This window comes from Mesoplodon mirus (genome assembly GCF_964341445.2).
Source record: "Mesoplodon mirus genome assembly, chromosome: 16".
Classification (NCBI taxonomy): Eukaryota; Metazoa; Chordata; class Mammalia; order Artiodactyla; family Ziphiidae; genus Mesoplodon; species Mesoplodon mirus.
The window spans coordinates 41,804,388-41,818,595 of NC_138992.1; the positions used below are offsets into that span (position 1 = coordinate 41,804,388).

Below are 14,208 nucleotides of genomic sequence, written 5' to 3' on the forward strand. Positions count from 1 at the left end.
TGAATGATCTGTCCTTTGATATAAGTGGGGTGTTAAAGTCTTCTACTACTGTATTACTGTTTCACCGTTCATAGTGGTTAATATTTGCTTTATTTATTTAGGTGCTCCCATATTTGGTGCATTTATATTTACAATTGTTATATCTTCTTGTTGGGTTGATCCCATTATCATTATGTCATATCATACTTTGTTTCTTTTTATAGTTTTTGTTTTAAAATATATTTTATCTGTCAGTGCTACCTCAGTCTTTTTTGTTTCAATTTTCATAGAGTACTTTTTTTCATTTCCTTACTTTCAGTCTTTGTGTGTCTTTAGAACTGTAATGACTCTCGTAGAAAGCATATGTATGAATCTTAATTTTTTAATCCATTCAGCCACTCTGTGTCTTTTGATTGGAGCATTAAGTCCATTTAAATTTAAAGTAATTCTTGATATGCATGTACTTATTGTCATTTTGTTAATTGTTTTTGGGTTGTTTCTATAGTTTTTTTTTTTCTCCTTTCTTCTTTTGCTTCCCTGTTGATTTGATGGCTATCTTAGTGTTATGTTTAGATTCCTTTCTCTTTTTTTGTGTCTGTATCTATTTTAGGTTTTTGATTTGTGGTTACCCTGTGGTTCATATATAACAACCTATATACATATATATATATATATACACATATGTATTGTGTATGTGTGTGTATGTGTGTGATTATTTTAAGTTGATGATCTCTTAAGTTTGAAGGCATTCTAACCTCCTTATATTTTTACTCCCCCACCACCACGTTTAATGTTTTTGATATTATATTTTTGTTTTTGTGTCCCTTAACTATTTATTGTGGATATAGATGATTTTACTACTATTGTCTTTTAATCTTCCTACTTTATAAGTGGTTGATTTACTGTATGTTTGCCTTTATCAGTGAGATTTTTTTCCTTTCATAAGTTTCATATTTCTAGTTGTGGCCTTTTCTTTTCTGATTAAAGGAGTCCCTTTAATATATCTTTTAGACCTGGTTTGCTAGTGCTGAAGTCTTTTAGCTTTTGCTTGTCTGTAAAACTTTTTATCTCTCTATGAAATCCAAATGAAAGCCATGCCAGGTAGAGTATTTTTGGTTGTAGGTTTTTCCCTTTCATCATTTTAAATATATTGTGCCAGTACCTTCTTGCCTTTAGAGTTTCTGCTAAAAGTCAGCTGATAGCCTTATGGGAGTTCCCTTATACATAACTTGTTGCTTTTAACTTGCTGCTTTTAATATCCTCTGTTATCATTAATTTTTGCTATTTTATTTATAAAGTGTCTTGGCATGAACGTTCTTGTGTTCATCTTGTTTTGGAATCTCTGTGCTTCCTGGACTTGGACGTCTGCTTCCTTCCCCAAGTTAGGGACTTTTCAGCTATTATTTCTTTAAATAGGTTATCTGCTCTTTCTTCTCTTTATTCTGTGACTCCTATAATGTGAATGTCAGTTTGCTTGATGTTGTCCAAGAGATCTGTTAGACTATCCTAATTTTAAAAAATTCTTTTTTTTTTTTTTTTTTTTTTTTTTTCTGTTCAGCTTGGGTAATTTCCAGTAGTCCATCTTCCAGATTGCTGATCTGTTCCTCTGTATCTAATCTACTATTGATTTCTTCTAGTAATTTTTTTTATTGCAGTTATTGTAATCTTTGCTCTCTTTGTTTCTTCTTTATATTTTCTAGCTCTTTGTTGAACTTCTCACTGTGTTCATCCATTCTCCTGCATTTGGTGAACATCTTTATAATCATTACCTTGAACTCTTTATTGGGTAGATTACTTATTTCCCCCTTGTTTAGGTCTTTTTCTGAGATTTGACTTGTTCCTTCATTTGGGACATATTTCTCTGTTGCCTCATTTTTCCCAGTTCTCTGTGTTTATTTCTACATGTTAGATCAGTCAATTATGTTTCTTCTTCTCCAAGAAGTGGCCTTATGTAAGAGATATCCTATGTAGCCCAGCATCATGTTCCCTTCTGGTCACCAGAACTATATGTCTTAGGGGTGTCCCATACATGGGCTGCATGTGCCCTCTGTTGTGGCAGGGCTGACTACCATGGTCGTGCTGGTAGGTGAGGCTGGCCCCAACCCGGTTGGCTCTGAAGCCACATGTTGTGTGGTAGCTGCAGGCCTGCTAGGGGATGGAATGAGCCCCCCATGCAGTTGGTTGTACAGCCTGGGGGAAATAGGACTGCTGCTCGCCTGCTGGTGTGTGGGGCTGAGTCCTAGCATGGCTGTTTGCCTGTTCCAGGTGGACACTGAGCTGGCACTGGCCTGCTAGAGAGCATGGCCAAGTCTCTGGGCGGCTGTCCACCCAGTCCAGGGAGGCATGGATCTGTTGCTATCCCACTGATGGCTTGAGGGAGGATTCCAAAATGGGGATTGACAATGCTGGTGGTATTGCTGTAGAATGAGCTCCCAGAAATGGTTGTTGCCAACTTCTCCATCCCCATGGGGAGTCCCAGTTACCTCCTGCCTCTCTGGGAGGCTCTCCAAGATCAGCAAGTGGGTCTGACCCAGGTTCCTCTCAGACTACTGCTTCTGTGATGGGATTCAGAACATGTGAAGTTTTGTACATGCCCTTTTGAGAGCAGAGAATTTGTTTCCTATAGCTGTCTGGCTCTCCCAAACATAGGACCTGCTGGTTTTCAAAGCCAGACATTCTGAGGATTTGTCTTCCTGGTGCAGGACCCCTAGGCTGGGGAGCTTAGTGTGGGGCTCAGGCCTCTTATTCCTTGGGGAGGAACTCTAAGATTTTGATGTTCTTTTCATTTATGGTTTGACAACCTGAGGCAGTGTGCTCTGACTATACCACATCTCTGCCTCTCCTATTCACCTTCTTGTGGTCCCTTCTTTATATGTTTAGTTGTGAAAAATCCTATATGCTAGTCTTCATGTTGTTCTAACGGAGAATTGCTCTGTAAGTAGTTGTAATTTTGGTGTGTCCGTTGAACTCCAGGTGAGTTCATAGTCTTCCTACTCCACCATCTTGGCCACCTCTGCAAGCTATTTTTAAAGATATAATTACAATTAGTAAAACTTGTATTCTCAAATACTTTGAGTTAAATTTTGTGTTGATTATTATTGTTAGACAGCAGTTTGGAACCACTTAAATTTGATACTCTTATCTATGTGAGAGCAATTGTGGCATAAAGCTAGAGATAAGTTCAGTGCCTGGCACATAATAAGTATTTAATAAATATTCATTGAACAAAAATGAACAAACCATACATTATTTGAATATTTTCCTTGTTGCTTTTTAATTGGCATTTGGTTTAGAAAGTAACATGTACTTAACAATTATGGTTGAATAAATATATTTATAGGTCAACTCTACAAATTGCAATAACAGAAAATAAATTCAAATTAGTCTCTACATTCATATTTAAGTCTAAAATATAGTGGAAACATCTCTTACTACTTTTCAGATAATCACGGTACAATGAATCATTCTTCAAGTGTGATCTGCAGAAATAATGTTACTGTTTATTACAGTGGAAGGGGGTCTTTACTTAAATAAATTTGGACACATTGGGTCAAGTAAATTTAAATAGGCTTTCCTATTACAGGGCTTCTCAGAGCTTTTTTATAAAAGTGTACCTTGTGTAAAGGGGAAATAGTATGCAATGTTTTTCAAGTATACCTGGCCATAGAAACTTAATTTGAATGAACATATAACAGAGTTAGCAAACCACAAACCACAACTTGGAAAATGCTACCACAGTGATTTTATTTTGTGGATGTTAAGGAACTGGACATCATCCATTTAATATTTCCATATACTCTGTTTTGAATTCCAGTAAGAAAAAGCAACCAAGAGTATTATTATTTGTATGTGGAGTTGAATTTGCCAGGAATGCGAGCACAGCTTCCTCAATAAAGATCTTGCCTTTGGAAACATCTTACCCCTTGACATCTCTCCAGAGTTAAGACTTGGCAGCCTCAAGGACACAACACAAGGTGTGTTTATTTGATTTAACATTTGGCAAAAGGTGTTTTGACTTGTGGTTTGTTTTCTTTCACTTTGTTTTTCTTGTTTTGGTTTGTTTGTTTTTGGCAATGAACTTGAGTTTGGAATTAGTTCTTTTTTATGGGAGGCAGGATTACAATGGGGAAATGTTTTTACTTGGATTTATTTTATGATTTTGGGTAAATCCAAGAAAATGAAGCAAGATCCATAAAACTATAAATTTTTATCTGATTAATTTGTTAAATCATTTAGTATTATTAATTGTCTATGAGAATTTGTTGCCACATTAAATATTTGATCTCTCTTGATGTTTGATACACTATGATACTTTGATACATAACTATATGTTGATAATTATATATTGGTTAAAATCAATGTCCCTGCATAGTAAGTAATGAACACATTAAGATCATCATAAAATATCTATTATTCAACATTATTTTAAATCTTTCTTGATTAATTGGTACATCTATATCTCACATGTTTTGTGGAGAGAGGAAATATGTTATAAAATGGAAGAAAATGGGCCCCCATTTTATCTGTGACCCTATCTTCTACTCTCTTCTTCCACCCCTCATTCTAATTAGAACTCTTTAATAGCTGCCTATGTCACTCAAGACAAAAGCTAAAGCTTTGAAACTGGCCTGTATGTCTCTGCAAGACCTGGCTCCTTGTTACCTCTCTAATCTCATCCCTAACTACTCACTTGCTCAGCCATACTGTCTCCCTTGTTGTTATTTGAACATGACAGGCATGTTCCCATCTCAGGGTTTTTCCATTATTTTCTCTAATGAATTGCTTTCTTCCTGATATCTGCATGACCCATTTATTTACTTTCTTTTGGGTTGTTATTAAAAGGTCATTTTCTAAATGAGGTCTTAACGTGGTCACCATCCAAAATATCCCTGCTCTGTATTTTCTACTTAGCATTTATCTTATCTAATAAACTATGTATTTTATACTTATTTGTCTTGCTTACTGTCATTATCATTTGCAAGAATATTAGTTATTCCTATGAGGGCAAGGGGTTTTGTTTGCTCTGGTTTTATTCTAGTCACCAGAGTAGTCCCTGGCCTTTGATGAGTGAATGAATGAATGCTTAATTTAGCAAATATTTTTTAAGGACTTACCATGAACAGTGCTAGTTGGTGAGGATAAGGACTGAAATACACAGTTCCTGCCCTCAGAAGTACACTTTGAAGGGAGGTAGAAATTGCAGCAGTATGAACAGAACATTATCATTATTGGGGAAGCAACATTTAATCAGACTGTGTTGGGCTCATGAAAGTCATCCTGAAAAATGTAACCCTTTGAATCACTCAAATAGCCTAGGTTATGCTGTAGGAACAAAGAAGCCCAAAGCTCAGTATCTTTCGTTTTTTAATTTTTATTTTCTATTGGAGCATAGTTGATTAATAATGTTGTGTTAGTTTCAGGTGTACAGCAAAGTGCTTCAGTTATACATGTACATGTATCTATTCTTTTTCAAATTCTTTTCCCATTTAGGTTATTACAGAATACTGAGCAGAGTTCCCTTCCACTATACAGTAGGTCCTTGTTGGTTATCTATTTTTACTATAGCAGTGTACACGTCAATCCCATTCTCCCAATCTTTTTTTTTTTTCTTTTTTCTTTTTGCTGTACGTGGGCCTCTCACTGTTGTGGCCTCTTCCGTTGTGGAGCACAGGCTCCGGACGTGCAGGCTCAGCGGCCATGGCTCATGGGCCTAGCTGCTCCGCGGCATGTGGGATCTTCCCGGACCGGGGCACGAACCCGTGTCCCCTGCATCGGCAGGTGGACTCTCAACCACTGCGCCACCAGGGAAGCCCCTCTCCCAATCTTAACACAATAAATATTTATTTCTCACACAGACTACATATCCAAATTAGATTGGTAGGGGCTCACAGTGACCAAAGACATTGAAGACTTCATCTAAATGTACTTCCATGATCACTGCAGAAGTGAGAAGAAAGAGTGGCTAGTTATGCACTGGCATATAGAGTTTCACTGGTCAAAGCAAATTGCTTTATTTCAAATGGGGGACTGTGAAGTACAATACTGGCCTCTACACAAATGGAAAGGAAAATTGGAAGATATGTGAACAGAATTAATGACTACCATGCCTTTCTACTGTTTTAAAGGAGTATAAGATACCCAAGTAAAGAAGTATTTGAAAGCATTTTCAGAGAAAAGAAGGGCATGGGCAAAGCCAGCAAGCTGTTACATATTATGATCATTTCAGAAAACTACATGTAGTTAAAAGTAGTTGGGGCATAGTGCATGCATGGTATAAAGACAGATAAAGAGATTAGTGGGAAAACAGGGTTTAGATTATAACACACTATGGAATTAGAACTCTATCCTAAAGGACTTAGGGAGCATTGAATGATATAATATACCTCAGAAGAATTTCTTGATTAAATTTAATTTGTGAGAGATTATTCCTATTTTTTTTATTGAAGTATAGTTGATTTACAATGTGTTAGTTTCAGGTGTACAGCAAAGTGATTATATATATATGTATATATACATATATATATATGTGTGTGTGTATATATATATATATACTTTTTCAGATTTTTTCCATTAAAGATTATAACAAGATATTAATATAGTTCCCTATGCTATACAGTAGGTCCTTGTTGTTTATTTTATATATAGTAGTATATATATGTAGTAGTATAATATATGTTAATCCCATATTTGTATCATTTTTATTAGATTCCACATGTAAGTGATATCATATGATATTTGTCTTTCTCTGTCTGACTTGCTTCACTTAGTATGGTAATCTCTAGTTCCATCCATGTTGCTACAAATGACATTATTTCATTCTTTTTATGTCTAAGTATTATTCCATTGTATATGTATACTACATCTTCTTTATCTATTCATGTGTCGATGGACATTTAGGTTGCTTCCATGTCTTGGCTATTGTAAATAGTGCTCCTATGAACATTGGGGTGCAGGTATCTTTTTGAATTAGAGTTTTCATGTGAGATATTCTGGAATCAGTGTGGGGGATGGCTTTGAGGGGAGGAAAAACTGGAGACAGTAAGACCAATTATGATACTAATGCAGTGATGATGGTGAGACCCTGGATAAAGACAATGACAGAGGAGATGAAAAGGAGGGGAACAAAAGGTAAAAAGGCAGGAAAGTGTTTATGGGGTGGACTCCAGGACACAGAGGAAGTAGGATACTTCTTACACTGGCAGTGTTTGTGCCTGAGCATGTGTATGTGGATTTTTGTTTAGTGTGTGTGTAAATGTGTATGTTGGTGTGTGTGAGAGAGTGAGAGTAAGCTTGCAAAGTCAGTTGGCGTTACCTGAAGATCTATGTTTTCTTTGTGATTTGGTAAACAAGCTCATGTGCCCAGACTGAAAGGAAGATGGGTTTCAGGAGAGCCCTGCAAGCTGGAATGGCTACTGAGTCAAATAGGAGATGGGATCACCTTGGGGCTGAGAAGTTGCTGGGTAGTGTTCTGTACTTGTAAAATATCAGATTACACATTTTACAGCAAAAATTGCTTTGAGAAATTCAGTGGCTTTTTTCTTTAAATTGTTTAGAGTTCAGCAATAATTTGAAAATAAACATTTTAAATGAATTTGTGTATGCTATTTCCATTAGAGGGGCCCATGATATATAACCTATCCCCTGCTCCCAAATTTTGGTTAATGTGATAATGAAGACCCAATCATTTTATAATAGAGGAAACTTTTCTAAAATTAGTGAGGTAGTTATCCAGTGCTTTTATAAAATCATTTTTTTTATGATAGACTTAAATAAAATACTATAATGTTATAGTGAGGTTTAATTTTCAAAAAGAAAGTAAAGAAGTGATTAGAATACTTATATTTTTCTTAAAGTTTTTTGGAAGACATTGGAATGTACTATAATTTAAAGATATTCTGAAATTGTATTTCTTGTTTGCCATTGTATGTTAGACCCATGGTCATTTTAAATATTTGGGCTGCTAACTTTATTACTGCAAATTCAAGTTTGGTCATTGACAGAACTAGTTTTATCTAATGTCAGACTACTGCTCTAGTAGAAAGAACCATACCGACCTGCCCAATTCACGTGGTGGATATATGAGAGAAATTGTGACATATCGACTTAGAAATAACATCAAAAGTTTACAACTCCTGAACTCCTGATAAGAGAATATCAAAGAAGTCGTGGAAGTGTTGAACTGAGAAGATTCTTTTCTTAGACTGGAGAATAATTGGAGATTTCTGACAAAGATAAGAGATTCATTTGTTAGTTTAAAAAATGGGGACTAATGTTTAAGATGTTTGTTGTTGTTCAGAAGCCTTCCATTTTAGAAAGTATTTTTGCATACTGATTATGTACATATACTGTAAACATATAAGTGATAATCTATTTATTCAAAGTTTTCAACACACTAACAAGAAGACAGCATATGTAATTTGGCATTTTAAAAGTTATCCAGAGATACTTTTGCTGAAACCACTTAGCTGATGATAGAAGATGGTTAGGAGACCAAATAATAGCAGAAAGGGTACAATTTATATGTAATTTAGTTACACATAAGATACATATTATGAGACCATTCTTTTATTTTTGTATCTCATTGACTTTTTAAATGAATGTGAGGTCATCAAGTTCAGGTTATTATTATTATTATTTTGTCTAAAAAAACCTATTTGGACTGTATGGTGCCTCAACAGTGAGTAACTGATTAAGCCAGAATGATGTAATGATACTAACAACATTTATTGAGCACTTACTATGTGAGAAGCACCATGTCAAGTACTTTAAATGAACTAGCTATTTAATTTAATGCTTACAGCAGCCACATGGGATAGGAATTCTTACTGTACTGATTTAAAAAAATGATAAATGAGCTTAGCTTCGAAGGTAAACAACTAAAAAGTAACAGAACCAGAAAGGAAACGAGTTAAAGCAGGGAAGAGTTAACCCATACTTTATCAGGCTCATAATCTTATAAAAGATAGAGAACTTATAGTAATATTTTAAAACTCAAAGCATTTTTAAATTAAGTTTATAATAATTAAGCATAAAATGTGGATGTTTTAAGTTAACGTAACAGTCTTCTGAAAAATATCTACTCAAAAATATACTGAGTGTCTACTATGTCCACAGTGTTCTAATTGTTTGAGATTATTTAGTGTACAAACAATTGTGGTACTACATTCTAGTGGAGGGAAGTGAGAAAATAAGCAATAGACTAAATATAATATGAAAAGAGCTTTTTAACACTTTAAAAGTAATAGTTGATAGGTCTAAGGTAAAAATAACTTTTCTGTTGCAACACTGATCATCTAATTGTTTCTATTTTATATGCCTACATCAAATCATGAAAAAGGTGAAATATTGATTGCTATAATATGGTTATTTATTTTAAATATTATTGACCATTACTTTGAAGAAATCTCTCCCTTTCCTCCCTCCTTACACACTGAAGATGCAGCATTCCAAGAAAACAATTAAATGTCATTTGTAAAATAACTTTATTTTATATAATTACAGAACTAAGTGCTCCATGGCTTAAACAGAATGAAAGTGAAAAGTCTTAGGACATATTTTTCCTATGAAGGACACATTTAAGTGCATTTTAGCACCAAAATAACTGCAGAAGCTCATGATTAAAGGTTCAGTCGTCGTCTTTTTGTTTGCAATATATAGGGTATGTTTATGTGTGTATGAGAAAAAGAGGAAGGGAAAGAATAAACATGAGAATGAGAATGAATAATGCCAAAGCTCCCTAGGTGCTTTTGTTTTAGTAGCTTCTCAGAATTCTACCTCTATAATTCAGGGAGTTGACTAAACATTTACATATATTGTTAAAGTAAAGGATGCCATTTACTCTGTTCTATGTTTCTTCTATTTTCTCTCAAGTGGTCTCAGTATTACTGTACTGGATATTCTTTTATGTAGCTGTCTCTAGTATACCACTCTGTAACTACTTGGTAGACCACCTTACATCTATTCTTTGTTGTGTATGCTTTAAGGAGTTAAAAAATGGATATAGTTATGAACTTCATTATTAAAGTAATAATGATGTGGTACAGTGAAAAATTAAAATGTTCTATCACAAGGTCATTAACAAAGAATGAAAAATAATTAAGGGCAAAAGATGAAAAAAGGTTTTAAGATAAAATCAAAACTCAAGTATGAAAAGACCACTGTGTTGAGAGAAGCATAGGAAAGATTTTTGCAGAGGATATAATCTGTATTAAGAGTCCAGTTCTGTTAGGAACTAGACTTTTGTACTGAATGAGATAACATGAAAGTCTTTGGAACAGGCTGTAAAAAAGTTTTGGAAAAAGTAAAGGTAACAAAAGTGACAAAAATGTAGTTAAAAAATAAGCAGTAAGGAATATGATTCATTAGGGAGAATTTTGGACCAACCAGAGATTATGATTATGGCCAATAATGTGAAAAATTTGGAAAACAATATATTTTTCTTTATTAATTGCTTCATCAGTTTATTCATACACTAAGAGTTGTTTACTTTCATAAAATTCCATTTTCTGATCTGAGCTAAACAAGGCAAGTTTAAAGGCAGGGGCTCAGAACAGTTCACAGCCTTTTCACTACATTCATTTCTAAATGCCTTATTTGAAAGAGAATGCCCTGGTTTATGATTTTCATATCTTTTTCCCTTTTAGAAAGAGGCAGATGGTTTGAAAACTGGACTCCCTTATTTAAAGGGAATGTTGATATTTATAACCAAGCTTATCTCCAGCAAGATTTGTTTTTTGCAGCTGTTCCAGGTTGAAAAACATATTATATTAAAGCCCTGGCTTGTTTTTCTTTCCATATTTTTGGGGGGGGGGATCTTCAGAATGTGAAAAAGTGATGTTTGATTTTAAACATGAATGCAATGTAAACTGTGATTTTTTGCTTCTATATGTGAATTTTCTGTTTGTATGCTGTGATGATATTACTCTTTTTGTTTCACTGATCTATTTCCTAGATACATCACACTTGAGAAATAATTTACTCATCTTTTTCCTATCATCAAAGTATTCTAGGAAGTGTAGTAGGTTTTCACTGAATTAGCCTTTATTATTAAACAAACTATTTTCTAACTGTCCATTTTGATATGTTAGTCATTTTTTTTCTGCCCACAGTGAGTATATCTTTCACTGGGAAATCAACTTTTTCTGTTCTTTTTTTAGTTATATTATTTTTTGTAAGATATGTTTTTCTTTCTTATTTTCTATTCTTTGTTTCTATTTTCAATTATAAATGCTGCTATTTTTCTCTGAACATATTTTAGAAACTTTCTTTTATAATTTAATAGAAAATTAATTATATTTTATACTCTATACTTAATACATGGAACTATCTTTTTGGGCATATGATGACACTAGAATGAATATCTAAGCTTATAAACACACATAATCTTTGTTCATATGTGTTCTTATTATGTACACACATGTACAAAATTTTCCATAAAGAAGGATATTTTATCAATAGATATATTGATTTATTGTGAATAAATATGATTATTGATTTAAGTGGACATAACTTACACAGCTTGCTTGTCAAGTTAAAGCAAACCCCACTATTTTCATAAAGATTACCTTCTTGAATATGAAATATTATGCAAATTATGATTATGTCAGGCATATATTTTTCCTTTTTAATAATTAAAGCTGAAACTTTTATTTAAAAGTTTTTAGTGTTTATCAGCACTCACAATTAAACTATTTAATTTAATATCATGAAAACCAGCATATTGCTTAAATTTACAAAACCCCAACCATTATTAGTAGTAAACAGTTTATTTCCAGAGAGTTTCTGGCTGTTTTCTGAATAAACCCTTTAAACTTCAATCTTTGATTCATAAAATAATCTCTCTCTTTAATCACATAGAACATGAATAACTTTAGTAGATTTTATCAGTTCAGTTTATTCCACACCTCCGTTTATTCTTTATAATGATAATCACAGTTAAAAATGTTAAGTGAAGAATATGTGAACTCTTTGTTGGTGTGTCACCTCTCTTCCTATCTTTTTGTAAGGAATGCTTTTCACTCTAGTATGTTAGTTCATTGTACAAATGCCATTTTTTCCTTGCATGAGTGTTTACCTAATGTGGGTTTAGTAAAAATTTAAATGGAATTCTCAAAATAAACAAATTGACTTGAAACACTTAGTGAAAGCTGCCAGCATTCTATTATTCTATACTCTCACCATGTAACAAAGCAAGTGATTCTACAAAAGGTATGAAACTGCAAACAAAAGTCTTTCACCTTACTATTCCTGGTTTTATTATTATTGCTGCATGTTCCCAATGGATACTGTATGAGTGAGCATTTAAGGATCCTGTGACCTGGGGTTGTCTACATTCATTTTCTACTTCTTTAGCCAGGAGATCCAAAGTATATATTTCTCAAATTCTTTGAAAATAATAAAAATAATAAAGATAAAAAGGTGTTCTTTCAATCAGTACCTTATACATCTAAATCTCACAGAAGTTCAAATACAAAGAGCTAGGACAGAAATAAAATACATTCTTTTATTATATGATATGGCTGAAGGAGACATTGTGTTTAGTCATTTAGAAGTAATAGTGTATTAAAAAAGTGAAATAAAATATATTTATAAACTATATTAAAATAATTGAAATTTTAATTCAGAAAGGATTTATGTGTTTCCCAGGCTTGCAGCCTTTCATTTTGAACATCAGTGATCATTATTCTATTAGTTCATGGGGAAAATAGCAAACTGCTCACAATAATCACCCTCTTTTTTTGAAATATCCTTCTAGAGGACCTGATTCCAAGGTAAAATGTTAGCTTATGTGAAGAAGGATTTAATTAACACTTGAAAATTGACCAGTGGGAGAGAGAGAAAACTTGTAGAGTAGTAATGCCATTTTATAGTGAATAAAAATTGATTCTAAATATAATGACACTTTAATTTCTTAATAAGAATGTAGTTTAGGAAGGATCTAACAAGCATTACACATTCTTTTATCTTTAAAAATAATTACTGGGAATTTCCTGGTGGTCCAATGGTTAGGACTTGGCATTTTTACTGTGGGGACCAGGTTCGACCACCAGTTGGGGAACTAAGATCCTGTAAGCTGTGTGGCACAGCCATAAAAACAAAAAACAAACAAACAATAAATAAAATAATAATTACTAATAATAACCAACATGGCTATGTTTAACTGATTCAATAAACTAGATATTAGATAATTAATTTCCAGGTATGTATTAGTTTTCTATTGATGCATAACAAATTACCATAAACTTAGTAGCTTGCAACAACAACCATTTATTAGCTCATAATTTTGTGGGTCAGAAGTCCAGCATGGCCTGAATGGATTTTTTGCTCAGGGTCTTACAAACCTGAAATCAAATGCCAACCAGGCTGTTCAAGGCTCTGTGAAAGAATCCACTTCTAACCTCTTATATGTTCTTGGCAGGATTTAGTTTCTTCTGGTTGTAGGACTGAAGTCCTCATTTCCTTCTCAGCTAACTGATCTATTTCAGGTCAGCCTTATGTTTTGCCACATAGCCCCTTCCATCAATGGAGAAATTCTTATACACAGAATTCCTTTGACTTTGAATTTCTCTGACTTCTCTGGCTTTGACCTCTAGACCAAGATTTAAAATGCTCATATGTGAAACCCCTTTGCTGTTAATGTAACATAATCACAGGAGTTATATTTTATCATATTCACAGATTCCACCCACACTTCAGGAGAGGAAGAGATTTGCAAAGAAGACCATATTGGAAGTCATCTTAGAATTCTACCAATCACATTTGACGTAGTCATTACTTATCAATATGTGTGTATGGATAGCTTTTAATCGACAGTGTGCTCTAGGATTACCTCATTATTTTTGTAGCTAATACCAAGTCTTTCATGCTCTGCTCACTTAAAATTTTTGTATTTACATCTAACATTTTACTTCCTACATCTCTACTGCATCATCATAGTTTTCTTATCTGTGTTTAGAACAGGTGAGACATAGGACCACACATTGAGATTTCTACTTTTAAAAAGCAGCTAATGAATTCCTAGGGAGAGTTATTCTGGGTCTCTTTTGGACATTGAAAACTGTTTTGAGAAAACACAGTCAACTGCAAAAAGCTGTAATGTATTTAGGAATTGATGGGGCAGAAATAGAGTAATGAATTATATATATTATCACAGGTTCCCCAGACAACAGATTCTGAGGCACAGCTTAACCTTGAGTGCAATACTAGAGGGAGAAGAGTGAGTGAAAAATG

General features: G+C 33.7%; 1 protein-coding gene across 4 annotated transcripts in view; it reads left to right on the forward strand.

Moving 5' to 3' along the window:
- TRIQK (triple QxxK/R motif containing) overlaps positions 1-14,208 on the forward strand; it is a 91,309-nt gene that overhangs the window by 13,305 nt on the left and 63,796 nt on the right. For all 4 annotated transcript variants that reach the window (XM_082601621.1, XM_082601620.1, XM_082601623.1 and 1 more), the window contains one exon: positions 3,794-3,953. The gene's annotated coding sequence lies outside the window, so the exon portion shown is untranslated. The remainder of the gene's footprint in view (positions 1-3,793; positions 3,954-14,208) is intronic.